Below are 13,734 nucleotides of genomic sequence, written 5' to 3'. Positions count from 1 at the left end.
CCCCCGCCGCCAAGGTGTGAGGGGAGGTGGATTATTTCCCTGCTGGCCCTCTGTGGAAGGTATAGCCACTCCTTCACTGCCCCATAGACCACGGTGTCGGTGCGGGCAAGTGACTTTTTCGTGGTGGCCGTGACTCGCAGCGGGAAGTGGAGCCTCGGCAAAAGGAAAGTATGCAGAGCATCTATCTTCTGCCAAGGCGCCAGCTCGCTACTCCCCACCGAGTCGAGATCCTTCCGCAGTTTGGCCAGCAGGTCACCCAGTTGGTCTCCTGCCCTGAGACCAATAGGGGATCCCAGGTATTTGTAGGATTCCCCCTCCCCCAGCCGCTTCATGTCACCTCCCTGGATGGAGAAGGCCGTGTCTCTGACACCCTGGCGTCCACCCCTGAAGTCAAGGTGCAGGGAGGCGCATTTCTTGGCGTTGAAGCGGAGGCCACACCAGTCCGCTGACTGCTTGACTATGTGCAGCAGTGCCCTCAGCGATCCCGAGTCTCTGGCGACGAGCAGCAGATCATCGGCATATGCCAGCAGGCATACAGATGTGGGACCGAGGGGATAGGCGGCGAGGGCTCGCTGGGCGAGGACCGACCTGATCAGGGGTTCCAAGGCCAGGTTAAAAAGCAGGGGAGACAGAGGGTCTCCCTGCCGCACCCCACACCTAATTGGAAATGGCTCAGATTCGCCCCGCTCCACGACGACCGAAGCCGTTGCCCCAGTGTACAGGTCGGAGATGAGGTCCAGCAGCTGCTTTGGCATCCCCATTTCCGCGAGTACACGGATTATGTGGGGGTGGGGAATCGACCCGAAGGCATCCGCCAAGTCAAGCCACGCTAGTGCGATCTCAGTCCCCTTCCCCTTGGCAGTATCTATGGCTGCTTGAGCAATGAAGTTGTGCTCAAAGCAGCCCTCGGTGGCGGGAACGAAGCCTTTCTGGTAGGGGAAGGAAAGCCTCTTCCCCTTATAGGCCCAGGCCGAGATGCGGTCCGCCAGTATTCCCGTGAAGACTTTGGCAATGGTCGGACTGAGGGCAATTGGTCGCCAATTCCCGATGTCCCCCTTCTCCCCTCCCTTGTGAAGGAGGACGATCCTTGAATGCTTCCACGATGCCGGGACTCTTGTCACCTGGAAGCATCTGTTGAATATGGCGGCTAGCAGCATGCCATCCGGATCGATTGACCGCCACGACTTGTAAGGGATGCCGTCCGGGCCGGGTGCAGTGTCCTTTGCCCGACTCAGCCGACCGCACACTTCGGCTGCGGTGATTCCTCGCAGTAGGTCGCGTTCTTCTCCAGGCTGGGGTTGGATGTTGATCGGGGGGATTGTCGACGGGGCTGGGGCGTCACTTATTTCAGGGGCCGCTTTTGATAAGTGCTGCGCCACCGTCTCCGCGCCTAGGCAGCACCTCGCGTCGCTCTCACCACACACCCGCCTAAAGGCTCCGCCCTTGTTCGTTCTATACAGGAATGTAATGTCGACATCCGCAGCCCGTGATAATTCACTCCTATTCTGTCGCCCACCTCTCCGGTTTCTTCCGATGAGGGAAGCCGCTTCTTCCGTGATCTCCTGCACCAGGCTCTCAAAATGGCCGTCGTCGGAGTCGTCCAGCACTCCTAGCTGAATCAGCCAGCCCAGCTGTTTCTCCGGCCGGTCTTCAAGAGCCGGTGGGGGCGGTGGTACGGTGTAGCTCGCGATTACTTCCCTCGGGGGGCTAACCAGCACGCGGCGGTCTTGCACTCTGGCAATACCCGTCCTTCGGTTCGCTGGTGGCGGCCTCATGGGTGTCTCTCCTAAGAGTACATGCACGGGTGGTGGCTCTGGCACGTGGTCTGGTAAGGGGTTAGGTGAGGGTTGGCGAAGAGGTAGGGATGCATGAGGGGATATGGGTTCAGGTTCGGATAAAATGGGGGAGGAAAGGGGTTGAGCATCGCCGGAGGATATCCCTGAGGGACCGTTGGCGGACCTACGTTCTGGCCCCTCGGCGGGTGGGTCCATCCCGCCGGGGGCCCCCCAGGGTGTGCCGCGAATCCGGGTGGTGGTCGGTGGAGGCCGGGCGGAGGCGGCGTCTCTTGGTACCATCTCGAAGGTTCCCCCGGCGGAGGTCGCCCCCAATTGGGCGCGCTGTGATTTTCCGGATGCATGGCGTTTTCCCTGGGAGGGGCCCACCTTCGATCGTTTGGGCGGTTTCCCCTTTGTCGGTTCTCGCTGAGAGGGGCCAGTGGTCTTCGAGGATGGACACGCTGAGGCTGGGGCTCCGGTCGCTCTTGCCAAGAGATCTCGCTTGGGTGGAGCCGCTGAGAGCCTCGAGTCGGCGGCCGCTGAGTGGAGGCGAGGAGATTCTCGTTCGGGACCCGGTCCCTACCTGCTGGACGCTCATTCTCCACATTAGCTGGCCTGCGGCGCGCTCTCCGACGCCGTCTACGCGCCACCTGCCATTCACCGGCCTCCTCAACCTTACGTTCCCCTCCCGTCAATACTTCCGGCGGCGTCGCTCGGTTTGGGACTCGGCGACGGCCGTGACTGGTGGTGCTTTCCTCGGAGGCTCGCTCGCTGTCTCGGCGTCATCTCCGCTGCTCTCTGTTTGGCATGCCGCACTCTTGAACTTCTTCATCGCCTCAAACCTTCCCGGTAGACTTCGACTTCGCTCGCCGTATATCTTCCGACGTGTTGGAACCCGTTCCTTGCTTGATGGCGGGAAGATGTCCACCCAGTTCTCCACGATTCCCCTAAGTTCATCTTGCAGTTGTACCTCTGTGCCCGCGCTTGGCATTTCATGTCGCCTGTCTTCGGTGATGATCCCACCTCTCTTTCGCGTAAACCTTACGGGCCTTCCTATCGGCGCCATTAGGTGCGGAACATTGCTCTGCTCCATTACTTACACCTTTCCGACCCGGCTCGTCAGTTTACACAAAAACCAATTAAAGGGAAGGCACTACACTATAGGACACTACACTAGAGGGCACTACACTAGAGGGCACTACACTAGAGGGCACTACACTAGAGGGCACTACTATAGAGCACACTAAACTATAACACACTACACTATAAAACACTACCTATCGTAAAAGGCGAAAGATTTTTTTCGATTGAAGGTATCCCCGTCTAGGCGAAAGGCAAAAGGCGAAAGACTAAAACGTTTGAAGGGAATCCAGTCTCGCCATATTCCGGGTCCATTATGTTAATTACATTCGTCCCCCATCGCAACGGAGGTGACATGATGAAAGGGAGAGTGAATCTTAATTGCATGGAGAGTTGTACCTTCATGGCTTATTTTCGTCCACCGGGCTTTCGGCGGATTTTTGCGTATAATGTAGATGAACCCAAGCCTGGAGAAGAACGTGACCTACTGCGAGGAATCACCGTGGCCGAGGTGAGCGGTCGACTGAGTCGGGCGAAGGACGCTGCACCCGGCCGGGACGGTATCATGTCACCTACGGTGCGATGGATGACGAATGTAATTAACATTATAATGGACCCGGAATATGGCTAATACTACACATTATATAGCAAATTGTGGTTACCTATTGTTTGGCCCAACAGCTTTACTGCTGGGCACAGTCAAAAATTGTCTTTAAGACATAAGGGACACCTCCACGGAAATCTTTAATAACATTTATTAATAATAAATATTTTGTATAAAACCTAGCATGCTTAGCCAGAAATACATACCTCATTTCACCCTCCATACGGAGGACATGAGGAACAGACAATAAATATGCATACAAAAACAATATTATATTCAAACAAAACAGTTAATCAATGTCAGTCGTTGTGGCCACGTCGCAGTCGTACTGCCTTTGCCCGGACACGTGCTCACAGTAGATGTCCCGCGACCATTTCACAGCCGCGGAGACCATCTTCTTCCGCAGCGTGGCGACGCGACCCCGGTGGATTCGCAGTCGGGACAGGATCCGCTCGTTCTCCTTGTCCCAGCTGCCGAGGGAACCAACGACGAGAGCGCCCAGGTGAACCTCCTGCTTAAACTGGAGGCGGCAGCGGAGTCTCGCGGCCAGATCGTCGTACTTGGCCATTTTGGCCGCCCTGGCTGCGTGCAACGCCTCCAGTCGGTTCTCGAACGGGACAGTGACATCGATGATGTGCACCGTCCCGCCGGGCACCTCAGTCACGACGAGATCAGGTCGCAGGCGAGAGTGGTCACCCTCCACCTTTTGGTCCACCCTGGCCTTCCACTTGGGAGGCAGTGCGTCCCGTAGGAGCGACAAGATCTCGTCGTGTCTCCGTTTCCACGCAGCAGAGTGGCTCGCACAGTGGTTGAGGACGTGCGGCAGGGTTTCATCCTCGGTGCGGCACCTCCTGCACTTCCTGCTGGCATTCAGCACACCTCTGCGTGCGCCGTTCAGCGGAAGTACGTTTAGGCGGGCTCGGTGGATGAAGCGCCAGTCGCAGAAACGGGTGAAGCGGCCAGTGGACAAGAAGTGGCTGCTGTCCCAGGAGTTGGTGACAGCTTCCATCGCCTTCCCCTGGTCTTTCTTCGCCACCAGCCTTCGCCGGTAGGCTTCCCCGATCGCCCTACGGATCAAGCCGCACGCTCTGTGGCGGGATGTCGAGGGGATGATGAGGGTCTCCGAGTGGGGCGTCGGATTGCTCAGCCGCAGGGAGATATCGTGGCGGAAGACGCTCCACTCCCATCGCAGCCCGCACAGCCTTTGAAGGTCCCGGGTGGCTCTCCTCGCGCGGGACCATAGGGATGCCGTGGCCCCGGCCGTGGACCCTGCCGTAATCTCAGCGTCCCCGGACAGGTATCCGCATAACACCCTCTTCTCAGGCGGCGCTCCGATTTTCCCCAGTCTCTGGTGGACCGCCTCCTGTAGGGAGTACCAGGCTGTCTTGCGGACGAATGGGTCCTTGCACGTTAGCATGCGGAACGCCTGCGTCACGACAAGACAGTCCTTGAGTACTGGGAGTGGTGTGTAACCCCCCGCCGCCAAGGTGTGAGGGGAGGTGGATTATTTCCCTGCTGGCCCTCTGTGGAAGGTATAGCCACTCCTTCACTGCCCCATAGACCACGGTGTCGGTGCGGGCAAGTGACTTTTTCGTGGTGGCCGTGACTCGCAGCGGGAAGTGGAGCCTCGGCAAAAGGAAAGTATGCAGAGCATCTATCTTCTGCCAAGGCGCCAGCTCGCTACTCCCCACCGAGTCGAGATCCTTCCGCAGTTTGGCCAGCAGGTCACCCAGTTGGTCTCCTGCCCTGAGACCAATAGGGGATCCCAGGTATTTGTAGGATTCCCCCTCCCCCAGCCGCTTCATGTCACCTCCCTGGATGGAGAAGGCCGTGTCTCTGACACCCTGGCGTCCACCCCTGAAGTCAAGGTGCAGGGAGGCGCATTTCTTGGCGTTGAAGCGGAGGCCACACCAGTCCGCTGACTGCTTGACTATGTGCAGCAGTGCCCTCAGCGATCCCGAGTCTCTGGCGACGAGCAGCAGATCATCGGCATATGCCAGCAGGCATACAGATGTGGGACCGAGGGGATAGGCGGCGAGGGCTCGCTGGGCGAGGACCGACCTGATCAGGGGTTCCAAGGCCAGGTTAAAAAGCAGGGGAGACAGAGGGTCTCCCTGCCGCACCCCACACCTAATTGGAAATGGCTCAGATTCGCCCCGCTCCACGACGACCGAAGCCGTTGCCCCAGTGTACAGGTCGGAGATGAGGTCCAGCAGCTGCTTTGGCATCCCCATTTCCGCGAGTACACGGATTATGTGGGGGTGGGGAATCGACCCGAAGGCATCCGCCAAGTCAAGCCACGCTAGTGCGATCTCAGTCCCCTTCCCCTTGGCAGTATCTATGGCTGCTTGAGCAATGAAGTTGTGCTCAAAGCAGCCCTCGGTGGCGGGAACGAAGCCTTTCTGGTAGGGGAAGGAAAGCCTCTTCCCCTTATAGGCCCAGGCCGAGATGCGGTCCGCCAGTATTCCCGTGAAGACTTTGGCAATGGTCGGACTGAGGGCAATTGGTCGCCAATTCCCGATGTCCCCCTTCTCCCCTCCCTTGTGAAGGAGGACGATCCTTGAATGCTTCCACGATGCCGGGACTCTTGTCACCTGGAAGCATCTGTTGAATATGGCGGCTAGCAGCATGCCATCCGGATCGATTGACCGCCACGACTTGTAAGGGATGCCGTCCGGGCCGGGTGCAGTGTCCTTTGCCCGACTCAGCCGACCGCACACTTCGGCTGCGGTGATTCCTCGCAGTAGGTCGCGTTCTTCTCCAGGCTGGGGTTGGATGTTGATCGGGGGGATTGTCGACGGGGCTGGGGCGTCACTTATTTCAGGGGCCGCTTTTGATAAGTGCTGCGCCACCGTCTCCGCGCCTAGGCAGCACCTCGCGTCGCTCTCACCACACACCCGCCTAAAGGCTCCGCCCTTGTTCGTTCTATACAGGAATGTAATGTCGACATCCGCAGCCCGTGATAATTCACTCCTATTCTGTCGCCCACCTCTCCGGTTTCTTCCGATGAGGGAAGCCGCTTCTTCCGTGATCTCCTGCACCAGGCTCTCAAAATGGCCGTCGTCGGAGTCGTCCAGCACTCCTAGCTGAATCAGCCAGCCCAGCTGTTTCTCCGGCCGGTCTTCAAGAGCCGGTGGGGGCGGTGGTACGGTGTAGCTCGCGATTACTTCCCTCGGGGGGCTAACCAGCACGCGGCGGTCTTGCACTCTGGCAATACCCGTCCTTCGGTTCGCTGGTGGCGGCCTCATGGGTGTCTCTCCTAAGAGTACATGCACGGGTGGTGGCTCTGGCACGTGGTCTGGTAAGGGGTTAGGTGAGGGTTGGCGAAGAGGTAGGGATGCATGAGGGGATATGGGTTCAGGTTCGGATAAAATGGGGGAGGAAAGGGGTTGAGCATCGCCGGAGGATATCCCTGAGGGACCGTTGGCGGACCTACGTTCTGGCCCCTCGGCGGGTGGGTCCATCCCGCCGGGGGCCCCCCAGGGTGTGCCGCGAATCCGGGTGGTGGTCGGTGGAGGCCGGGCGGAGGCGGCGTCTCTTGGTACCATCTCGAAGGTTCCCCCGGCGGAGGTCGCCCCCAATTGGGCGCGCTGTGATTTTCCGGATGCATGGCGTTTTCCCTGGGAGGGGCCCACCTTCGATCGTTTGGGCGGTTTCCCCTTTGTCGGTTCTCGCTGAGAGGGGCCAGTGGTCTTCGAGGATGGACACGCTGAGGCTGGGGCTCCGGTCGCTCTTGCCAAGAGATCTCGCTTGGGTGGAGCCGCTGAGAGCCTCGAGTCGGCGGCCGCTGAGTGGAGGCGAGGAGATTCTCGTTCGGGACCCGGTCCCTACCTGCTGGACGCTCATTCTCCACATTAGCTGGCCTGCGGCGCGCTCTCCGACGCCGTCTACGCGCCACCTGCCATTCACCGGCCTCCTCAACCTTACGTTCCCCTCCCGTCAATACTTCCGGCTGGCGTCGCTCGGTTTGGGACTCGGCGACGGCCGTGACTGGTGGTGCTTTCCTCGGAGGCTCGCTCGCTGTCTCGGCGTCATCTCCGCTGCTCTCTGTTTGGCATGCCGCACTCTTGAACTTCTTCATCGCCTCAAACCTTCCCGGTAGACTTCGACTTCGCTCGCCGTATATCTTCCGACGTGTTGGAACCCGTTCCTTGCTTGATGGCGGGAAGATGTCCACCCAGTTCTCCACGATTCCCCTAAGTTCATCTTGCAGTTGTACCTCTGTGCCCGCGCTTGGCATTTCATGTCGCCTGTCTTCGGTGATGATCCCACCTCTCTTTCGCGTAAACCTTACGGGCCTTCCTATCGGCGCCATTAGGTGCGGAACATTGCTCTGCTCCATTACTTACACCTTTCCGACCCGGCTCGTCAGTTTACACAAAAACCAATTAAAGGGAAGGCACTACACTATAGGACACTACACTAGAGGGCACTACACTAGAGGGCACTACACTAGAGGGCACTACACTAGAGGGCACTACTATAGAGCACACTAAACTATAACACACTACACTATAAAACACTACCTATCGTAAAAGGCGAAAGATTTTTTTCGATTGAAGGTATCCCCGTCTAGGCGAAAGGCAAAAGGCGAAAGACTAAAACGTTTGAAGGGAATCCAGTCTCGCCATATTCCGGGTCCATTATGTTAATTACATTCGTCCCCCATCGCAACGGAGGTGACATGATGAAAGGGAGAGTGAATCTTAATTGCATGGAGAGTTGTACCTTCATGGCTTATTTTCGTCCACCGGGCTTTCGGCGGATTTTTGCGTATAATGTAGATGAACCCAAGCCTGGAGAAGAACGTGACCTACTGCGAGGAATCACCGTGGCCGAGGTGAGCGGTCGACTGAGTCGGGCGAAGGACGCTGCACCCGGCCGGGACGGTATCATGTCACCTACGGTGCGATGGAGGACGAATGTAATTAACATTATAATGGACCCGGAATATGGCTAATACTACACATTATATAGCAAATTGTGGTTACCTATTGTTTGGCCCAACAGCTTTACTGCTGGGCACAGTCAAAAATTGTCTTTAAGACATAAGGGACACCTCCACGGAAATCTTTAATAACATTTATTAATAATAAATATTTTGTATAAAACCTAGCATGCTTAGCCAGAAATACATACCTCATTTCACCCTCCATACGGAGGACATGAGGAACAGGACAATAAATATGCATACAAAAACAATATTATATTCAAACAAAACAGTTAATCAATGTCAGTCGTTGTGGCCACGTCGCAGTCGTACTGCCTTTGCCCGGACACGTGCTCACAGTAGATGTCCCGCGACCATTTCACAGCCGCGGAGACCATCTTCTTCCGCAGCGTGGCGACGCGACCCCGGTGGATTCGCAGTCGGGACAGGATCCGCTCGTTCTCCTTGTCCCAGCTGCCGAGGGAACCAACGACGAGAGCGCCCAGGTGAACCTCCTGCTTAAACTGGAGGCGGCAGCGGAGTCTCGCGGCCAGATCGTCGTACTTGGCCATTTTGGCCGCCCTGGCTGCGTGCAACGCCTCCAGTCGGTTCTCGAACGGGACAGTGACATCGATGATGTGCACCGTCCCGCCGGGCACCTCAGTCACGACGAGATCAGGTCGCAGGCGAGAGTGGTCACCCTCCACCTTTTGGTCCACCCTGGCCTTCCACTTGGGAGGCAGTGCGTCCCGTAGGAGCGACAAGATCTCGTCGTGTCTCCGTTTCCACGCAGCAGAGTGGCTCGCACAGTGGTTGAGGACGTGCGGCAGGGTTTCATCCTCGGTGCGGCACCTCCTGCACTTCCTGCTGGCATTCAGCACACCTCTGCGTGCGCCGTTCAGCGGAAGTACGTTTAGGCGGGCTCGGTGGATGAAGCGCCAGTCGCAGAAACGGGTGAAGCGGCCAGTGGACAAGAAGTGGCTGCTGTCCCAGGAGTTGGTGACAGCTTCCATCGCCTTCCCCTGGTCTTTCTTCGCCACCAGCCTTCGCCGGTAGGCTTCCCCGATCGCCCTACGGATCAAGCCGCACGCTCTGTGGCGGGATGTCGAGGGGATGATGAGGGTCTCCGAGTGGGGCGTCGGATTGCTCAGCCGCAGGGAGATATCGTGGCGGAAGACGCTCCACTCCCATCGCAGCCCGCACAGCCTTTGAAGGTCCCGGGTGGCTCTCCTCGCGCGGGACCATAGGGATGCCGTGGCCCCGGCCGTGGACCCTGCCGTAATCTCAGCGTCCCCGGACAGGTATCCGCATAACACCCTCTTCTCAGGCGGCGCTCCGATTTTCCCCAGTCTCTGGTGGACCGCCTCCTGTAGGGAGTACCAGGCTGTCTTGCGGACGAATGGGTCCTTGCACGTTAGCATGCGGAACGCCTGCGTCACGACAAGACAGTCCTTGAGTACTGGGAGTGGTGTGTAACCCCCGCCGCCAAGGTGTGAGGGGAGGTGGATTATTTCCCTGCTGGCCCTCTGTGGAAGGTATAGCCACTCCTTCACTGCCCCATAGACCACGGTGTCGGTGCGGGCAAGTGACTTTTTCGTGGTGGCCGTGACTCGCAGCGGGAAGTGGAGCCTCGGCAAAAGGAAAGTATGCAGAGCATCTATCTTCTGCCAAGGCGCCAGCTCGCTACTCCCCACCGAGTCGAGATCCTTCCGCAGTTTGGCCAGCAGGTCACCCAGTTGGTCTCCTGCCCTGAGACCAATAGGGGATCCCAGGTATTTGTAGGATTCCCCCTCCCCCAGCCGCTTCATGTCACCTCCCTGGATGGAGAAGGCCGTGTCTCTGACACCCTGGCGTCCACCCCTGAAGTCAAGGTGCAGGGAGGCGCATTTCTTGGCGTTGAAGCGGAGGCCACACCAGTCCGCTGACTGCTTGACTATGTGCAGCAGTGCCCTCAGCGATCCCGAGTCTCTGGCGACGAGCAGCAGATCATCGGCATATGCCAGCAGGCATACAGATGTGGGACCGAGGGGATAGGCGGCGAGGGCTCGCTGGGCGAGGACCGACCTGATCAGGGGTTCCAAGGCCAGGTTAAAAAGCAGGGGAGACAGAGGGTCTCCCTGCCGCACCCCACACCTAATTGGAAATGGCTCAGATTCGCCCCGCTCCACGACGACCGAAGCCGTTGCCCCAGTGTACAGGTCGGAGATGAGGTCCAGCAGCTGCTTTGGCATCCCCATTTCCGCGAGTACACGGATTATGTGGGGGTGGGGAATCGACCCGAAGGCATCCGCCAAGTCAAGCCACGCTAGTGCGATCTCAGTCCCCTTCCCCTTGGCAGTATCTATGGCTGCTTGAGCAATGAAGTTGTGCTCAAAGCAGCCCTCGGTGGCGGGAACGAAGCCTTTCTGGTAGGGGAAGGAAAGCCTCTTCCCCTTATAGGCCCAGGCCGAGATGCGGTCCGCCAGTATTCCCGTGAAGACTTTGGCAATGGTCGGACTGAGGGCAATTGGTCGCCAATTCCCGATGTCCCCCTTCTCCCCTCCCTTGTGAAGGAGGACGATCCTTGAATGCTTCCACGATGCCGGGACTCTTGTCACCTGGAAGCATCTGTTGAATATGGCGGCTAGCAGCATGCCATCCGGATCGATTGACCGCCACGACTTGTAAGGGATGCCGTCCGGGCCGGGTGCAGTGTCCTTTGCCCGACTCAGCCGACCGCACACTTCGGCTGCGGTGATTCCTCGCAGTAGGTCGCGTTCTTCTCCAGGCTGGGGTTGGATGTTGATCGGGGGGATTGTCGACGGGGCTGGGGCGTCACTTATTTCAGGGGCCGCTTTTGATAAGTGCTGCGCCACCGTCTCCGCGCCTAGGCAGCACCTCGCGTCGCTCTCACCACACACCCGCCTAAAGGCTCCGCCCTTGTTCGTTCTATACAGGAATGTAATGTCGACATCCGCAGCCCGTGATAATTCACTCCTATTCTGTCGCCCACCTCTCCGGTTTCTTCCGATGAGGGAAGCCGCTTCTTCCGTGATCTCCTGCACCAGGCTCTCAAAATGGCCGTCGTCGGAGTCGTCCAGCACTCCTAGCTGAATCAGCCAGCCCAGCTGTTTCTCCGGCCGGTCTTCAAGAGCCGGTGGGGGCGGTGGTACGGTGTAGCTCGCGATTACTTCCCTCGGGGGGCTAACCAGCACGCGGCGGTCTTGCACTCTGGCAATACCCGTCCTTCGGTTCGCTGGTGGCGGCCTCATGGGTGTCTCTCCTAAGAGTACATGCACGGGTGGTGGCTCTGGCACGTGGTCTGGTAAGGGGTTAGGTGAGGGTTGGCGAAGAGGTAGGGATGCATGAGGGGATATGGGTTCAGGTTCGGATAAAATGGGGGAGGAAAGGGGTTGAGCATCGCCGGAGGATATCCCTGAGGGACCGTTGGCGGACCTACGTTCTGGCCCCTCGGCGTGTGGGTCCATCCCGCCGGGGGCCCCCCAGGGTGTGCCGCGAATCCGGGTGGTGGTCGGTGGAGGCCGGGCGGAGGCGGCGTCTCTTGGTACCATCTCGAAGGTTCCCCCGGCGGAGGTCGCCCCCAATTGGGCGCCCTGTGATTTTCCGGATGCATGGCGTTTTCCCTGGGAGGGGCCCACCTTCGATCGTTTGGGCGGTTTCCCCTTTGTCGGTTCTCGCTGAGAGGGGCCAGTGGTCTTCGAGGATGGACACGCTGTTGCTGGGGATCCGGTCGCTCTTGCCAAGAGATCTCCCCTGGATGTAGCCGCTGAGAGCCTCGAGTCGGCGGCCGCTGAGTGGAGGCGAGGAGATTCTCGTTCGGGACCCGGTCCCTACCTGCTGGACGCTCATTCTCCACATTAGCTGGCCTGCGGCGCGCTCTCCGACGCCGTCTACGCGCCACCTCCCATTCACCGGCCTCCTCAACCTTACGTTCCCCTCCCGTCAATACTTCCGGCTGGCGTCGCTCGGTTTGGGACTCGGCGACGGCCGTGACTGGTGGTGCTTTCCTCGGAGGCTCGCTCGCTGTCTCGGCGTCATCTCCGCTGCTCTCTGTTTGGCATGCCGCACTCTTGAACTTCTTCATCGCCTCAAACCTTCCCGGTAGACTTCGACTTCGCTCGCCGTATATCTTCCGACGTGTTGGAACCCGTTCCTTGCTTGATGGCGGGAAGATGTCCACCCAGTTCTCCACGATTCCCCTAAGTTCATCTTGCAGTTGTACCTCTGTGCCCGCGCTTGGCATTTCATGTCGCCTGTCTTCGGTGATGATCCCACCTCTCTTTCGCGTAAACCTTACGGGCCTTCCTATCGGCGCCATTAGGTGCGGAACATTGCTCTGCTCCATTACTTACACCTTTCCGACCCGGCTCGTCAGTTTACACAAAAACCAATTAAAGGGAAGGCACTACACTATAGGACACTACACTAGAGGGCACTACACTAGAGGGCACTACACTAGAGGGCACTACACTAGAGGGCACTACTATAGAGCACACTAAACTATAACACACTACACTATAAAACACTACCTATCGTAAAAGGCGAAAGATTTTTTCGATTGAAGGTATCCCCGTCTAGGCGAAAGGCAAAAGGCGAAAGACTAAAACGTTTGAAGGGAATCCAGTCTCGCCATATTCCGGGTCCATTATGTTAATTACATTCGTCCCCCATCGCAACGGAGGTGACATGATGAAAGGGAGAGTGAATCTTAATTGCATGGAGAGTTGTACCTTCATGGCTTATTTTCGTCCACCGGGCTTTCGGCGGATTTTTGCGTATAATGTAGATGAACCCAAGCCTGGAGAAGAACGTGACCTACTGCGAGGAATCACCGTGGCCGAGGTGAGCGGTCGACTGAGTCGGGCGAAGGACGCTGCACCCGGCCGGGACGGTATCATGTCACCTACGGTGCGATGGATGACGAATGTAATTAACATTATAATGGACCCGGAATATGGCTAATACTACACATTATATAGCAAATTGTGGTTACCTATTGTTTGGCCCAACAGCTTTACTGCTGGGCACAGTCAAAAATTGTCTAAGACATAAGGGACACCTCCACGGAAATCTTTAGTAAAAGGCGAAAGATTTTTTCGTCTGAAGGTATCCCCGTCTACCTAACACTGAAAATTGAGGGTACCCTTTGCAATTGTCGTACAACTTCATTGTGACGAGTAAAATTGTCGAGCATTTAAAAAAAAACCTCCAATTTTTATGACGTGATTCGAACATAGCTGAAAGAATATCCAATAGCGTGCCTAATAAAATTAAAATGATTCAATTGAAAGGTATTTCAGGCCCGTGGCAATCTAAAACTGATTCTCTGTGGGCAATTTTTTACA

General features: G+C 57.5%; 1 pseudogene; it reads right to left on the bottom strand.

Annotated features, from left to right (window-relative positions):
• Positions 1-13,400: 13,400 nt before the first annotated feature.
• On the bottom strand, positions 13,401-13,509 carry LOC139693277 (U5 spliceosomal RNA; annotated as a pseudogene).
• Between the last annotated feature and the right edge of the window lie 225 nt (positions 13,510-13,734).

This window comes from Hetaerina americana, unplaced genomic scaffold (genome assembly GCF_022747635.1).
Source record: "Hetaerina americana unplaced genomic scaffold, ioHetAmer1.1.p SCAF_452, whole genome shotgun sequence".
NCBI lineage: Eukaryota > Metazoa > Arthropoda > Insecta > Odonata > Calopterygidae > Hetaerina > Hetaerina americana.
The sequence above is the reverse complement of the archived record's forward strand: the minus strand, read 5'-3'. Positions and strand labels throughout refer to the sequence as shown.